This window comes from Cyprinus carpio, unplaced genomic scaffold (genome assembly GCF_018340385.1).
Source record: "Cyprinus carpio isolate SPL01 unplaced genomic scaffold, ASM1834038v1 S000006605, whole genome shotgun sequence".
In the NCBI taxonomy this organism is placed as follows: Eukaryota; Metazoa; Chordata; class Actinopteri; order Cypriniformes; family Cyprinidae; genus Cyprinus; species Cyprinus carpio.
The window spans coordinates 136427-154810 of NW_024879249.1; the positions used below are offsets into that span (position 1 = coordinate 136427).

An 18384-nucleotide genomic window follows, 5' to 3' on the forward strand; every position below is an offset into this window, starting at 1 on the left:
AGACTGTCCTGCCTGCTTCACGTATATGGGAATTATGTGGTGAGAACACAAAAACTTGTAGATTACTTAAACAAATTTATATGACCTAAATAAGTTGGTGACATCCTTTTTTATTTCCAATATTCAATTACACTGAGATACAAAATTGTAGATTTTCTTGTATTTATATATTTAAAATTCATAATAAACTTATTTAAACTGTGTGAAATATGATTTAGATATGCCGATTTTCTTTTCTGTATATGAAATTCACCAAAAGCGAAAGGTTTAATGTACAAATCACGACACGACTTTAAAATAAGGAGGTGCTTTCAGTAGTTATTGAGGGGGAGTGGTTTATATTCTACATTCGGCCTCTGATTGGCTGGTGTGTTGATGAAGGGCGGCTCTGGCACACGCCCGCTCGACTGGGAGTGAGACGAGCGCGCGCCGAGCGCACACTCTCAGTCACGCGTCTCCAGAGCAACAGGTAAGCGCTCTCTGCTCTCATCACCTGCTGCAGCTTCTCTCCTGAAACTCATGCTTTTACTGCCTGAACCGAGAAATATTATGCTATGTGGACTATGTAATTCTTCATTATAATACTAATATGAAATGACAAGACATAATTCTTCATTATAATACTAATATGAAATGACAAGACATTGTATAATGTAAGTTTATTTTTCATAGACGTGTTTAAAGTGAACATTTACGGTCAAAGTATGAAATAAGTGCGATGTATATATATATATTGCTTCTGGTTGTTAACACTTCTTCTTTTAATCTTTTGAAATCTTATGTATAATTTTTCTGTTTGTATTCATAACATGAAACAGCTCAAAAAAGTATTATTTTCATATATATAATAAACAGAACACTGAGTGAATGTGTTTTTGAATATGAAATTTGTTTGTGCACCACCTACCTTGCATATTTTTTTGGATAAGAGTGTAATACTGTTTAGAATAATTTAGGACTGTAATATGAGGGCTTAATGCAGAGTTATCTTTTTTTTTTTTTTTACAGAGTATTACAGATCACCAGTTTCCGAGGCTCATAATTGTGTACGGAAAGTCCAGCGACTGCAGCCTGTGAAAACCATGAACCTGAGCCCGTCTGAACACAGCATGCACAAGCCGAGCGACGGCTGCATGGAAGACAGCAAAGCCGAGCACTTGCTCCCCTGTTACCGCAGAAGCACATACGACGGGCCTCTGGCTTCCTACCACAGCGGCTCCATCATCTCTCACCTCCTGCGTAAAACCCTTCATAATAAACTGACCTCCCTCGACAACAACCTCCTTTACCCTGCCTCCGCAAAACACCAGCGGGCTCGATCCCGAGTCCAGCAGGATCGAAGATTTTGCTCAAGACGATCATAGCTGCACGTCCTTCAAAGACGAGGATCTGTCTGTAAACGAGCACCTCCAAGCCAAACGCGCCCGGGTGGAGAACATCATACGAGGCATGGCTGCTTCACCCAACGGCAGGTCTCACAGAGAGAACAGGGAAGCGGAAAGCGAGAGCGAAGCCGTCCGCTGTAGAAGAGACCTCCTGAAGGAGAACAAACGTAAGCAGAGGCTCTGCCCCCCAGCACCAGGAGCCCAGTCAGTCCACACAAAGACCAGCAAAGACGAGGAGTGCCACAAAACTCCAAGGAGCAGCTCCAAAGCATGCAGCGGTCTCCTGCATCAGCTCCAGGAGAAGATCTCGCACGTGCACGAAACAGAATTACTCGGAGAACGAGGAACGGGAAGATGTGAGGTCGGAGCACGACGTCCAACCCAGTTTGAAGCTGGACAGTGGTGCAACGCACCACAAAGAGCAAGTTAAAGTCGAAACGGGTGGTTTCAGCTCCGACAGGGCGGTGAAGAACCTGCAGGAGACTCTTAAATGCGAGCTGACCAGGACTGTGAGCGAAAGCGTCGATATGGTCTTCAGGAAGCTCTCCATGACCCTACTAAACCAGTCGCCCCAGCCGTGCCACAGTCCGGAGTACTCTGAGACCGAGAAGCGAATCCCAGATGATTCCCCTTCAGAGCTGTCGGACTCTGACGAAAGCGTCAAAAGCCAGTTCTGCGGAGCACTTTGAGAGGCAACAGCCTGGAGCACCAGACACGAAGCCTTGTCCCTAGGGTCAGGAAACCTTCCCTGAGCCAGGGCTGTGAAAGAGACCCTACCCGCTGCACCAGACGCCTTTCCAGTTCGGCTACAGCGCTCCTCCTGCACGACAGCCCAGATCCTGGAGCACCTGCTGAAGTACGGACCGCACTCCGCCTTCTCCGCACTGCCGTGTCTGCCGGCGGCTCTGGAGAGGAGGTCCTCTCGCCGGACTCCATGGAGCATCCCTGGGGAAAGCGTCGGCATGAGGTCCAAGGTGAGCTCGGGGCATCTGGGTCAGCACCAGACTGGACTGGTGTCGGTGGACACGCTCTGCCTGCCACGGGTCAAGATGGAGTGCGGAGATCTGCAAAGCTTGGCTTTGAGAGGAAGCTCCTTCATGACCCTCAATATATCCTTTGAACGCTTAAATCCAAAAATATGATCATTCCATCATCACGTGGTTCCAAACCTGTATGACTTTTTTATAGTTTAGGGGCCCATTTTTCACCTTTTAATTAGCATGCATATGACTAACATATCAGCTGTTTATTAGTACTTATAAAGCACATATTAATGAGCATATTTTAGATCCATTCATCTCTACCCCATACCTAAAACTAACCACTACCTTACTAACTATAAATAAGCAGCAAATTAGAAGTTTATTAAGGCAAAAGTCATAGTTGATGAGAGTTCGTCCCCAAACTAAAGTGTGACCTTTTTTCCTTCTGAGGAGCACAGAAGATGCTATTGTGAGAAAAGTCTCATTGTTTCTTAGTCTATACAATATCTTTAGAAATATCTTCTTTTTGGTGTTGCTCAGAAGAATTTAGTCATATATTAGGGTGAACTGTCTCTTTAATACAAAAACACCACAATAAATGTCAAAAATGATTGAGAAAAAATATATCTCTGTCAAATGATTTGAAAGTACAAGAGGGATATTGTATTGCTCGGGAGGTTGTGCTTCTGTATTTCATAAGAGGTCTTAGTTTTTTTTTTTTTCTCAGATATTAATCCTGAAATTCATTATTACAAATAAAAATGATGCTTTTAACTAACATTACAATGAACAACATATTTTAAAGCATTTATTAATATTGGGTTAATTCTAGTAAATAGAAACACATTTAATGTTTGTTTGTGTTTGTTCACAGTGCATAAACTAATGTTAAAACATACAACGTCTCATTGAAAACATAGTAGTAAATGCTGAAATTAACATGAACTAAAATTAATTAATGCTTTAGAAGTATTGTTCATTGATAGTTCATGTGAACTCATTTAGTTTCTTAAAAAGTAGTCAAAAATGAGTCAGAGTTGTCATACAGTGTGAGTATAGAGATATACAATGAGTTTTTGGAGAGCAGCTCAGATCATTTGATCGTGGGATGAGAAGTGTTTGAGAAATGTTTCATATTTCAGTCTTTAATAACCTGGCAAACACTGTCGAGATCCCTTTTTCATCAGAAACACAAGGAGAAACTTCTCAAATCAGGAGAAACGTCTTCATTTAGTCTTGCTGCCACCCAGACTCAGATTTTTATCTTTTATCTGACTTGTGTCTACAATTTTGTAAAGATTTTTTGCATGGTAAATGCACACCAAACGTGTCGTGTCCAATGCAGCATCAGATTCAATGTTTCAGGAGTCACAGAAAGGCTTTTTATCTCTGGATTATGTTCTTTGTTTGGGTGCAGCTGCCCTCTTTGTTTAGTCGACTGTATTTATTTAATATATAGTAGTTAACATTGAGATATTGCTGAACAAACCAGCAGATCTCGAGCTTGGTGAACAATCGTTGAATTGAGTGCAGCGGTGAGCAGTTCCACTAACGCAGACTTCAAGGAGAATTTTTGCTTTTGATCTCGGTAACCCCAAAGAAAATTGTAGCATCTTCTTTAATCTGGGCTCGGTAATGACTTTAAGTCCAGGGAAAAGACAAAATAAAAAGGAATACAAGGCTTTGATAAGAATTGTTAGGAACAAAAGCCAATTTTCAAAGGCAGAAAAAGCAACAGTTTCTCTTCTGGAAATTCTCTGATTTCTTTTTTCGCTCGCCTCGACTTGAAAAGGTGCGGAATATGTTTCTGCACTCTCGATGTGATTGGAGTGGATGAGAGAGGTAACTTTAGGTTGTTTGTGAAAAGCAAGCTCTCAGCCGTCGTTATACACCATCATCAATGCTCAGAGTGTCGTGTACGTATGTGACGCTATCGCTGCATGGCTTTTAAACATCATTAGATTTATATAATATGTGACACAAAACCAGTCTTAAGTGTCAGTTTTTCAAAATTGAGATTTATGCATCATCTGAAAGCTTAATAAATACATTTTGTTATGATAGAACAATATCTGGCTGAGATACAACTATTTGAAAAATCTGGAATCTGAGGGAGCAAAAAAAATCTAAATATTGAGAAAATCATCTTTTAAAGTTGTTCAATGAAAGTCTTAGCAATGCATATTACTAATCAAAAATTAAGTTTTGGATATATTTACAGTAGGACATTTACAAAATATCTTCATGGAACATGATCTTTACTTAATGGTCCTAATGATTTTTGGCATAAAAGAAAAATCTAAAATTTTGACTCATACAATGTATTTTTGACTATTTCTACAAATATACCCCAGAGACTTAAGACTGCTTTTGTGTTCTAGTAGTTTTGGAAATGATTTCAATATTGTGTCTTTTTTTATTTGAGGCCCAAACGGTGATTGTCTCATTCGAAACATTGGTTTATTAATAGCAGGTTTACGTTTCTGCTTTTTTAGAGAAGCAGCATGTTTCTTTTGCATAGATGCAATCAGTGTAGAGAAGTGACCCTTACAAGCTTTGGCCCCTTTTAAAGAAAGAAACTCGTTTTTAAAGTTCTGTTCAGACGTAAAGGTGTAAGCTGATCCCTCTCCATCCTCGCTGAGGAAATTTCATCTCAGTGTGTTGGCAGCGAAGCAATTTACTACGAGCAGATATATGGAGCAAACGGCTCAGATTGGAGGTCTCTAATTGAAGTCCTTAATCTAATTTGTTGGGCTCTTTTTCTAGTTAGCACATGCTGTCGTGTCTTATTCGACTCTCTGGTCTAACACAGAGCTGTTCAGCTGTTCATTCATTTAGGACCCATGGATTGGACATATTGATGTGTTTATTTGTTTGGGGACATGTTAATTCTGCTGATATTATTAAAAAAAATGCACATGAATTGAGCTCTGCAAGTTACCTGTCCATGAAGGGTGAGGTGGCTGTTTGATCTTTGATCACACACTGTCAGGTTTGGCAGATCTTCAGAGAAAAGCGTTTATGGTGAGGTTTTTGAGGCCTTGACTCTCCTCACATCCAGGAAGGTCTGACCCCAAACCATCTGAAGAAAGCCAAGCTGATGTTCTTCTACACACGCTACCCGAGCTCCAATCTGCTCAAGAACTTCTTCCCTGATGTCAAGGTCTGTACTGTTTTACCAGATTATCTCTGTTAATGTTAATTATTGTGTTTCAGGCAGATCAGTTCAGTTATAGCCTATTTATTTCATATACTTTTACAACTCATGCATCTTCATTAACTGGCATCTAATTTTGTATTAATATTTTGTATTTTTACCAACGTGTATACAATCCAAGTGATTTTTTAGAGCAACATTTTTATATTAAAAAAAGTATTTTAAATGTGCAACTGTTTAATAGGATAAATATTAAAAATTTTATTATTTTTTTAAATATTTATTACGCTTAATATTAATACTTTTTAAAACATATGCTTTTATTTATTATTATTTTAAAAATATTGCATTACAATCAGGAGTCACAAAAAAAAGATAAAAATGTCTGCCTGATTATTAGGATAAATAATAATAAAATAATTACAAAAATACTAAATAATATTATAATAAGTAACGCATTAATAAGAGTATTGCTTTGGAAAATCGCTTTGAATTGTAATGGATTTTTTACGTGTAAATTAGAAATATGCATTCTGTTGCTTTGGCAAAAAAACATTGAATATTAACACAAAATTAGATGCTTGAGCAAATATTTCTGAATGTTGGGGTGGCAGCTCCTGAATTGCTGGTTTAACTTTGACAAAGTTAAAGAGGAGTTTCTCAAGTCAGCAAAAGGAGACAAAAGGAGGCGGCGGAGAGGAGCACAACCTCCTCTATTCAGCATTAACCCTTCAGCTCGCCAGCTTTCAGCACACACAATAGCAGAGCGCTGAGCGCAGGATAGGCCCTACAACAACACACACATCCTGTGAGTGTGTGACGTGTCCTGAGGCACAAGTGTTGTGATGATCGACACAACAGGAAAAATCTGGCGCAACTGTTATTTCATGACTCTCCTGGTGAATATGTAGAGTGCCGTTTAAGGCCCAGTGTAAGGAAACCGTTCCACTTGAATAAAACAAAAACAAAAAAAAAGGTTTAATCATTTTTTTTATTTTTTTTAAATAAAATTAACTTTCAAGTACTAGTGCTGTAACAAGCTTAGGGATTGAGTGACCGCTATAAAGCGATGCATCTCTCCAGTATTAGATTACTGATCAGCGTGTTATTAAATGGCAGATTCATGAACTATTTATCCAAACATCCTAAATATGCAGTTGCCATTAGTTTTTTTTATTATTACTAACCCTAAGCCAAAGACTTAAGCACTACATTATAACATTATGCTATATTTTGCTTTAGGTTCACTCAGTTTCTGGTGTGTTTTGTACTAAATTGCACATAAATGAAGAAACAAAATCCATTTGTTAAATTTCATTGTTGAAAGTGTTAATTGAGTTAGCTATTAAATATCACTAAACCACTTTATTTTGTGTGGTTGTGTGGTGAATTACTGAGCTTGATAAAACCGATGTTAGTCTTAACTTGATGAAGCCTGTAAGAGAATCTAACCTTAGTTTGAATCGTGTGGTCAAAAAGATAAAGATGATGTTAAATATAATAGTTCCTTAAATGTCATTGGTGTAGATAACGCAGAGTTTATTTAAGAATGAGGGCAACACAGTACACATGTATTTAGGCTCATTCAAAGATTTGGAGTATTCTCTAGAGTATATATTATGCCCCAGTAACATGTAGCTCATGCAAAAGATAAACTGCTATGCCCCAGCATGCAATGGAGCTTTACAATAGTGGTACAATAATACATAAACAATGAACAGTCATGGGCAAACTCAAAAAACATGATGACATTGCTCAGACAAAATGCAGGTCCTAGCATTAGAAATGAGCTTGTCTGATAATATTAATTCTAATATCTAATATTGTCAGTAAGGTTTTGAAGGTGATGTTTCCTGAAGGCTTGGTTATCTCAGTAGTTTTCAGAAATTCTGTGTTGTCTGTTTTAAATTTCCTGGATTATTTTTATTTTTTATTTTTTGGAAAGTGTTATTATGGTAAATAATATTTTAAAATGTAATCAAAGGAAAAATCTTTTTTACTTTTTTTTTTTTAGCAAACAAAGTGCTGCAGAGGACAGAGGTTTAATGTTAAGCATGGAAAAAAAATGATGATAAAAAAAATTGATATTCCTTAAAAACATTAATTATTTTTATTATTATTTATTATTATTACACTGAAAAAAAAAAATGGTTGTAGAAAAAAAACGTTCACTCCAAAATTGCTAGAAAATTTCACAAGCAATTACAATACAAGGAACTGCAAGTAACACATTGAACAAATTAGACATGAAGTTTTGAAGCATAAAAGACTGAAATAGCATTTTCGTGTAAAAACAAACTTACACACAGTAAATATTTGTTTTATTTACAACTGTGAAAAATCGGAATGTTTTAGAATTGTCTTGTTAAGTGTACTTTGAGAATTTTTTTTTTATGTATTTTTATAAAATAATTTGAAGTGTATTTTGAGGTGTACTTTTTAATATACATTTTTTTGTGTGATTATCTGATGATAGTATTCTGGGGGTATCTGGACACTGGGCACTGTCTCCTGTGTGGCCGGGCTCTCCTGACCCCTGAGGTCTGTGAGGAGAGTCCCGGCCCACCCTTCGGTGCGGAGTCACAGCAGACAAAGCCCGGGATAATCCCAGTGTCCGATTCCATTCCCGTCAGCCGAAGTCACTCAGAAGGACGTCTCGCGCTCTGCTGTTTCTCACACTCCGCGTCCAAGAAGCGTCTTTGAGCCCTTGGGCAGGTTTTAGCTCTGTTTGCCCCCGTGTTATCGGATGAGCAGTTATAATAACAGGGCTGATGTGAAGACAGAGTTTGGATAGATGTGATTCTAAGTGCAAGACATCGGCTGGGAAAGACTACAGCTGATTAAACAGACTGTGTTGCTGGAAATAGTTTTGAAAGCAAACGCTTTACACCATCACTGACAGAATAACAACAATGAAAATCTCATTTTTGCCATTTTCTGAAAGAAAGGTACAGCACATACATACAGAGAACTGAAACTGTGTTACTCTCAGACCCATGGTGCATACAGATAACACGAACAGTAGAAGATAAAAAATACAGATGAATACAGATTAAATATAAATAAATTACAACCGTAAAATATACAAATAAGGACATGTTAAAAAAAAAAAAAAGAGAGAGAGAGATAAATAAATGCATGTGTGCCTGTTGGATTTATTTCACCTGATTTATTATCAAATCCAGTATCTGAAATGTCAGAGCTAGAGCTGGGTATTATCACAGATTTCACAAATCAGTTTGATTCCGATTCAATTAGATTCTGGTCTTACAGTAATTCAGATGGGTTGGGAATCAAAAAATCGATTCCAGAATTCCAGAAAACATTTAATTGGTGGCTGTAATAAAAATTCATTGCATGTAACATTTATTCAAACATACATTAAATGACCATTTAAGTACCGATACAGTATGTATTGAATTTGTAATATAGTGCATATATTTATTAAAATGATCAAATATATATAATATATATTTTTTAGTTGAATGACATTTCCTGAGGTAAATGTAGCATTAGGTGGAATTTTTCAGAAGGGATTTTATTGTTATATTTCCACAGCTGAAACATTGATTACGTGATTTGAATTTGTGATAAAAGTGACAGAATTTGAAAGCTGAGACTTTAGTAACAAAGCACAAAGCTTGTGATAATTGATGACAGATGTGCTACAGATTATGTCTAGTGAAGTCTCACACATCATCTGAAAACTGCACAGACTAAATGATCAGTCTTGGGATTTAAGAACCTATAAACGTCATCAAAATCAAGATAGATTAAAATCAGTTCATTGATATTGTCAACCAAACCAAGTAAGAGAGAACAAATTCTCAACCGGACATGGTTGTTTCATTCATGACTTCAACGCTGACATATGGATGGTGTTTTGTTGCTCTTTTACATTAATATTCTTTAAAACTCTTCATCTGATTTTGCATTTTCTAATATTTCCCTGTTTTCAGTTCAATCGCTGCATCACGTCTCAGCTGATCAAGTGGTTCAGTAACTTCAGAGAGTTCTACTACATCCAGATGGAGAAGTTCGCTCGTCAGGCCATCATAGACGGCGTTAATGATGTCAAAGACATATCCGTCACCAGAGAATCCGAGCTCTTCCGCTCCCTCAACATGCACTACAACAAAGCCAACGACTTCCAGGTACTTACAGGGTTAATGATGTCAAAGACATATCCGTCACCAGAGAATCCGAGCTCTTAATTCATGTTTGCTTAAAGTAAAATCTGCAGATACTGCATGGATTGTCTGTGGAGTGGATGTAAACATGGTAAAATGTGTTAAACAGCTGCAGAGATGGCAGATCAAATTAGCCAAATTAAAAAAATATTCTAGTACGAGTGAAGTTCAAACAGCATTTGTGGCATAAAGTTGATTACTTCTTTAAAAAAAAAGCAAAAACTGAGGTTACAGTGTCACACTCACTGAGGAAGTAATTGGGGCACATTCTTGGAGGATTTAAAAGCTGAAATGTGTGTTTATAGTTTAAAAAAAGCACACATTAATTATTTTAACATTAATTGTGCTGTGTATTTGAGCTTAAAGCTGATTAAATAATTTTTACGGTTGTTTTAGGGTTTACAGCATTAAGTTGTCATGAAGTATTAAATATAAAATATTTTTTTCACACTAACAAAAACAATACTGTGTGCATTTTGTGGCTATACTACTGAATATTGACTTTATTATGTTTACAGATTTGCCTCTTTTACTTTCATTGTTTAGTACCTCACCGTAAATAGATTTTTTATACATATTAATTTGCTGTAGTAATCAACATAAACATGAATGCTGTCAATTGAGCTTACTGTGTACTGAATCCAGCTGCTTAAATGAACATGCAAAGGGTCAAAGAATATGCAGAACTTTCTAAATGAGCATGTGAATTTCACAGTTATTAAACAGCTCCTCACTGAAATCACATTGATCATGGTTTTACAGGCTAAATAAGCTTCATTCATGTTCAGCTTTGCATCTTTAATGGAACGTCCTGTTAAAATGTGCATCAGAGATTTAGAAAGAGTTGTGTGAACTCGGTAAAGACCAATGCTGCATTGCTGCTTACCAGCATACAGTGTGTTGTGTTTTGGACGCTGATCTGCAGCATGCTTCACCATTAGGATCAATTTTAGCCGGTGAAAATAAACCAGCATAAATCAGCTCGGACCAGCAGGATGCTGGTCTAAGCCTGTTGACTGTCCCCGGCAGCTGTCCTCGCTGGGGCCGCACCTGTAGCTGTCCGGCCGTAGACCCCCATTATCCCAGAGTCCAGCGCTGCTGCATCAAACTGTGGGAAGAGGAAGCTGCAGCATCTGCTAAAACAACTTGAGATTACGAGCAGGCCACGCCTGAATGCCGTTTGGATTGCTACTGATGCGAAAGAAGCCAGAAATCCCAAGAGTGACGGGCTGGCCGATGGGAACGAGCGGAGACAGTTGTCTTTACCTCAGCACCAAGACATTCCTTTCCCAGGGCTCGCTTTTGTGCCTGGAGATGCACGAGACACAAACGTGTCAACAGTGAGTGGAGCTACTCTTGGGGAAATAATGCCAGCGGATAGATCCACCTTCTTCCCACTCTCACACCCGAGCCGGGTCCTTCAAAGTGATGCGGTGAGCAAGGGTGTGAAGTGATGCCTGAATTCCTGCGATGGGAACCGGGTCCTTTCATGCATTTTCCGAGCAGTTAAGTTCAAAGCAACAGACTGCAAAAATCAAAGCGCACATCCACAGTGCTCTCCTAATGATTCTGACACTGTATTTGCTTTATTGCCACTATGAACAAAGAAGCGCTCCGCTTTAAAACGAGAGCATTAAAGATGCTGCGTCGAGATCAAGCCGCTTTAAAACGAGAGCATTAAAGATGCTGCGTCGAGATCAAGGGCCTGACAGTGTTGACTCGGGCTGACCTAAGTCGAGGCCGAGGGCAACTGCATGGATTCTGACACTGACTTACACAAAACCTAGTGTGCCCAGGTGTTCACTGAGGGTTAGTCTGCAGTGTTGAAAACGTTTCTGGACCATCAAGACTTGACCGTGCAAACTTGCCATTATGCAATTTGTTGTTATTCTAGGTGGTTACTAAGGTGTTGGTGGTTGTTAGGTGGTTGCTAGGGCATTCTAGGTGGTTACTAAGGTGTTGGAAAGTGGTTTCTAGGTTAGTGTGTTTCAGGTTCTGGTTTTAGGTGTGTTCTAGGGGCTAGGTGGTTGCTAAGTGTTTTTAGGTTGTTTTTTCTAGGTTTTTATTCTGGTTGGTTGCTAGTGTGGTTTCTAGGTTAGGTCGTGTTGGTGCTTTGCATGTTGTGTTCTGGGTGGTTTGGTGTGGAATGTTAGGTGGTTGCTAGGGCATTCTAGGTGGCTACTAAGGTGTTGGAAGTTGGTTTGTTGTTTTTTTGTGTTAGTTAGGTGGTTGCTAGGGCATTCTAGGTGGCTACTAAGGTGTTTTAGGTGGTTGCTAGGGCATTCTTGGTTGCTAGGGGATTCTAGGGTAGTTGTTGGAAAGTGGCATAGTTTGTTCTGGGTGGGTGTGGTTGCTTGCAGGTGGCTTACCTAGTGTGGTTTCTAGGTTGGGTTCTGGGGTGGTTGTGTTAGGTGGTTTTGACATTCTAGGTGATTGTTCATGTATGTTGTGGGTGGTTTCTGGGTGGTTGTTAGTGGTTGCTAGACATCTGGTTGGTTGTTAGGTAGTTACTATGGTTGCTGCATCAATGTTCTAGGTGGTTTTGGCTTAGTGGGCACTTTAGGTTTTTGCTAGGGTATTCTGGGTACTAAGTGTTAAGGTTGTTGCTAGGATATGTGTTCTGGGTGGTTGTTAGGTGTTGCTAGGGTATTGCTGGGTGGACTAACGTGTTAATGGTTGTTGCTAGGATATTCTGGGTGGTTGCAGGTGTTTGTTCTGTTTTCTGGGTGCTTACTAAGTGTGCTGTTAGGTGGTTTCTAGCCTAGTGTGTAGGTGTGTTTTGGGTAGTTGCTAGGGCATTTTTGGTTGGTTATCTGGTTTGTTGTTATTTGTTTTTTTTGGTTTTCTAGTTGATTGTTACTTGTTGCTGTCCAATTGCTAGGGTGTTGCAATGTGGTTTTGTTTTGGGCTTTGTAGGCAGCTTGCTAAGGTGTTCTAGAGTTGTCAGGGCCTAAGTGGTTGTGAGGGTATTTTAAAAGGCTTTTAGGGTTTTGTTAGGTTGCTAGGCAGCTTGCTTTAGGTGGTGATAGTGGTGTTCTAGGATGTTTTTTAATGAATGGTTTTTAGGTGCTTTCTGAGGGCATTCTAGGGGGTGTTAAGTGGTAGGTGAGTTTTGCTGGTGGTTGTTTGTAGGTGTTGTTGCTAGGGTGTTCTGTTAGTGGTTTGTTTCGAATGAATTAGGTTTAGGTGCTTTCTAGTGGTTACTAGTGTTGGCAAGTTTTTCGTGTTGCGGGTGGTTGTTAGGTGGTTGCTTGCATGCTAGACATGGTGGTTCTGGGTGGGTTTCTAGGCATAGTGTGTTCGGGGTGGTGGCTATGGTGTTTTAGGTTGTTGCTAAAGTATTCTGGGTGGTTCTACAGACATTGTTAAGAGTGTGTTCTAGACTATGCGTGTTCTTGGTGGTTAGTAGGTACGTCCCATGGGTGTGTTTGTGTGCGGTTGCTAAGCACCTTTTTCTATGCTAGTGTGTTTTGGGTGTGTGTTAGTTGGTTGCTATGGGTGTTTTGGGTGGTTGTCATGTGCATGTGCGGGGTGTTGGTATGGTTTCTATGGACTGGTGTATTCTGGGTGGTTGTTAAGTGCTTGCATGCAGGTTCTGGGTGGTTGTCAGGGCATTCTAGGTGGTGACCTCTATATGTTGTTAGGGGTTTATATGGATAGTGTGGTCAGGTGGTTGTTATGACAACTACCTGTTACGGATGCGTTGTGGATGATTGTTAGTGCATTCTGAGTGGTGGTTGCAGGTGTGTTTGCATGGATGTTGTGGGTGGTTTGCTAAGGCATTGTTAAGTGGTTTCTAGGGATAGTGTGTTAGGATGGGTGCTAACGGCATTTAGGGTCATTACTATGGTCTTTTCTTCGTGGTAACTAAAGTGTGTGTTAGGTGGTTTGCTATAAGGTGTGTTTTGGGTTGTTTCTAGGTGCTGGCATGAGTGTTGTGTGTGGTTGCTAGAGCATTCTGGGTGGTTGCTGCTAGGCATTTTAGGGATGTTGCTAGGGTTTTCTGGGTGGTTGTTTAGGTTGTTTGCTTATGTATTCTGGGTGGTTGCTAAAGCATTGTTAGCTTGTTTCTAGGCCAGTGTGTTCTGTATTGGTTGCTAAGGTGTTTTAGGTGTTGCTAGGGTGTTGTGGATGGTTGTTAAGGCACTGTTAGGATGTTTCTAGGCTAGTCTGTTGGGTGGTTTTTAGGGCATTTGAGGGTCTATTGCTTGAGTATTCTGGATGGTTGTTAGGCTTTCTCTAGGGTGTTCTGAGTGGTTGCTACCTGGTCAGGTGCTTGCATGGGGGCTGTGGGTGGTTGATTAAGTCATCGTTAGGTGGTTTCTAGGGGTGTTTGCTTGAGGTGTATACAAGCTACTGACACTCGGGCTCCTTCTTCAATTTTGTGGATTGTTTCAGCTGTTTTTCTGGTCCAGCAAGTGAAAATGGTGCGCCTGATAACTTAGTTCGTAGCAGCACCCATGATTTGAGGAATCATTCATGTCTGGAGCTCAAAAACTGCACTTAAGCACTCATCTTTAATACTCACTGCTAGAGGTTTCATCGCATCACTAGTGAGGATTAACTAACAGCACTAATTAGCCAGCATGACTCTATAAAGTGCTTCAGTCACTGATGCTGTGCGCTGACTGATGTGTGTTTCAGGTTCCAGACAGGTTCCTGGAGGTTGCTGAAATCACTCTTCAGGAGTTCTACAGTGCCATTTCCCTCTCCAGAGACTCTGACCCCTCTTGGAAAAAAGCCATCTACAAGGTCATCTGCAAACTGGACAGCGACGTTCCCGAGGATTTCAAATCAACTTCCTACCTGTAAACAGAGAGCGCCACCTACAGGACGCTTCATGTGTGGACACATGCCGTTTATTTATCATAAGCGTCAATCATAAATGTTCCTCTTTATAAGTGAATTGTCAGCTTTAGATGAAAAATCAAAAAGTATTTTGCTGTTGACTGAAATGCGTGTGTATGCCAGCAGGTTTGTTTCATGTTGTCTGTGGAATAGGCTTGTTTATTAATAGTTTGGATTTTGGGTTTTAATGTAATATATTTTGATTTCATAATGCCACTGTAGACAACTGTGTGCTGTGTTTTTTGTTCAGATGTTCCTAGTTATGAAAAGCAGTTATGATTTGTGTTTTAATGTGGATTTGTCTGTTGAGTTTCCAATGTGGGGTGTCTCATGAAATATCTGTAAAAATGATTTAAAAAAGGTGTAAATAAGTATAATTTAGCTGTATAATAAGTGAAATATTGACGTTTACAGATAAAAGCATTATATTGCATGTAGTAGTAGTTCCCTCAAATTTTGGCAATATACTTATTTATCATGTACATTAGTTTGCATACTATTGTTTATCAATATATCTAGCAGTGTGTGGTGTTCCATTTAATAATTAAAGGTTCATATTGTAGCAGTTTTATATTGTATGTTTTTATGGTTCAGATATATTTACTTTCCTTAAACATAAATAAATAATTTACAAAAAAAAAAAAAAGAAAATCTGCAATTATTTCCTCAGTCTTATCACAATCCAAATCTGTATGCTGTTTTTCCATGCAAGAATTGCAATGTAACAAAGAGAAATGCAAAAAGATTCAGATTAAAAAATGGTGCAACATTTACAGTATATGCAGCCTAATAATCTGTTAATAATCGAAAATCTTCATGTAAAATGCCTCTAATGATCCAGTTGAGTTTGATCCGAACCAAATTTCAATCAGAATGAAATGGGTGGTGTAGATATTAAAAAGGAAAATATTTTAATCATATAAACCTTTGAATCTGACTGCATCATTGATCATTTTCAAACCTACACTGTGCACATACGCAGTGTATACATACAAAGCCTTTTCTGATATTCTGATGTGTATTTTCTGATATTTTAGATGTCAACAAGACATCAGTCGACTCCACAGATGTAATGCACATGTAAACAATTTGAACTGGGTGGCAAAGTTTAGGGCAGATCTAAACAGTGCTTTCAGAATCTGCGATCGGATTGGATTCATTCCAACTGAGTAAAATCAGTGCACGTGAACACAGCCATTGTAGTGAGTGTGTTTAGAGCTGGACAGTCATGGTCACTCTGGCTGAATGAGAAAGAGCTGCGTGAAGATTCTGTGCTTTACTCTTCTCACAGCAGCATGCATGTTAGGCACAATGACACCGTTTCCATTTTCGGATGAACTAGGCCTCGTTTACCCTTGTTTTCCTGGTCTGCTAACTGGACCCCCCATGAAAGTGCACAAAGCTCCACTGAAAACATCCTTCCCCAATTCCAGGCCACTAAGGTGAAACTAATCCATGATATAAAGGAAAGTATGCCGCTCACATTGTTTCCTGCGGCCAGTTCAAGGCACATTTCTAAGGCCGCATTCATTGTGAGGGACACGCGAGCTCTCGCACCGGCCGTGTCTTAAAAACAACAACAATGCATTCTCTCCTCATGAGTAATGTGCACCATGACCTCATAGCAGAGATCTGCAACCGCTGCAGAATTCCAGCCGCGCAGCTGCTCTTCCTCAGTCGACTGATCACTGCTGCGTCTGTCTGCGTCTGCGTCTGCTGGTTCTGGTGCACAAACCGCCTTCACTATTTAGACTATTTAGATTTGAGGTGTTCTTGTAATAAACTATGGAAGCATTCATCTTGAAATGTAATATGCAAAATGGCAATGCATTTCTGTATTTAAATTTACACTTTCCCATTCATATGTGCATTGTTTAGCGCAAAACAAAAATAGAATTTCAATTTTGTAAGTTACACTTGCCATTTCCTACACTCGTTTAAATATGTAAATTAAAAACATATTTTAATGCTTTATAAGTTGCAAAATGAAAATGAAAACGTTTAACACGTCAAAGCAAAATCACATTAAATTCATGCTGTTTTTCTAAAAGCATTTAGACTTACAGGTAGGACACCTGGGATTGCATTTTCATCATAGTACCACGTGATAATTGTAGAAAAATGCTGTGAGAATTTCAGAATGCATTCTGAGCTAAACTTTGCACATATAGTATGTATGGGAACATGTAAATTTAAATACAGAAATACATTGCCATTTTACATCTTACATTTCAAAATGAATATCTGCTCAGTGCAACATCAAAAACAGATCATTCTAAGGATACATACAAAGTTGTGTCAAAATACAACAAAAATCAGTCAGAATTGCAACAGTTTAATCAAGGAGATTAAATTTGATGTATATGTACTTCAGAATGAGTGCAAACCAAGCCATGAAAAAATCAGTCATACAATTCCACTAAAAAGGCCACCAGCAGCCAATCAAAATTTCAGCAGCTGATAACTTAGCATATATGTACATGTGGTGGTGTACTATATTTGGTGACCATCAGCCACAAGACGATGCATTAATAAGCTAATTTAATTTCACATGTCCATATCTGGTCCAGTTGTGTACAGAAATGTTTCCAGCACTTTGACTTCTTATGCTTTTTTGATCTCAATCTTGGCCATTTTGTCCAATTCACACAAAATTCAGCATGTGCCATCTTGAGACACTCCTGAAAAAAGTCAGCAGAATAATTTTGATTAATTTCATTGTTTAATAGCATCAAACTGGTTTGTTTGGGTTGTATCCCATATTGACTAAATTTCCCATAAACACGATGTCTAAACTACACAAAACACGGTACAAATGGAAAACAGCACATTCTGAAAAACAAAAAACAATGTACATTTCACACATTTTCTGATGCTAACACATTTAATGACAAAGTCCTTATCCAAAAAACAAATGCATTTTGAGTGTTTTTAAATGTTTATTTAAAAAAAAGAATAATCAAAGTACCAAAGCAGACTTATATATACAGTATATTTAGGTCAATGTTGATAAAAATGTTCAGCATTTTGTGTGTGTGTGTGTGTGTGTGTGTGTGTGTGTGTGTGTGTGTGTGTGTGTGTCAAATATTCACTGGAGTCAAATCAGTGTGACAACTAGCCCCGGTCTATATGAAATGCACGTGCACATTCAGATGCTGATGTTTTATTCATATTGGCAGTGGAACACATTAAACTGGAAGCCCTGCGAGGCACTCGAGCAGCAATTACTTCTGAAATGATAAAATATAAGAAATTATAACAATAGTTTAATTGGTTTGCGAGAAAGAGTACAAAACACAAACGGTGGTAATTATTTAAGCTGCGTTCTCTTCCAATTAGATCAATCTACTACACATTAATTGATTTGTGTTTCCAATTAAAACGCTCACAGTTGTGTCCAGGTGTCTCTCACATTAATTTGCTGTGAGTTTTTGTCTGATGACAGTAATGATGAGTTCAGCAGACACTCGCGTTCTCATCAACAACAAAAGGAGGATCTGCCAAGCTAATAACTGAGCACAGTACAATTATGGATTTATAGACATCCATTATTTATTTCATGTGCACATAAAGAACAACATGAGTTGCATCAGGTCTGGTTCTGAGTTAATAAACAAAGGTAAACCCATAAAAAACATATTCCTTACTGAAATAAAGTAAACGTTGAGTGGACAAAAACTGTTAAGTGGACTCATTTTAATTTAGTTTAATTGATGCACTAAAATAACTAGAACTGAAACAAAATGAAAAATAAAAACAATTAAATAGAAACTGTATTGATTTTATATTGAACTGTATTGTTTGAACCCAAGGGTTCAAAG

The 18384-nt window shown here is 38.6% G+C and overlaps 1 pseudogene; it reads left to right on the forward strand.

Moving 5' to 3' along the window:
- Positions 1 to 428: 428 nt before the first annotated feature.
- LOC109077989 lies at positions 429 to 14894 on the forward strand (annotated as a pseudogene).
- Positions 14895 to 18384: the final 3490 nt, after the last annotated feature.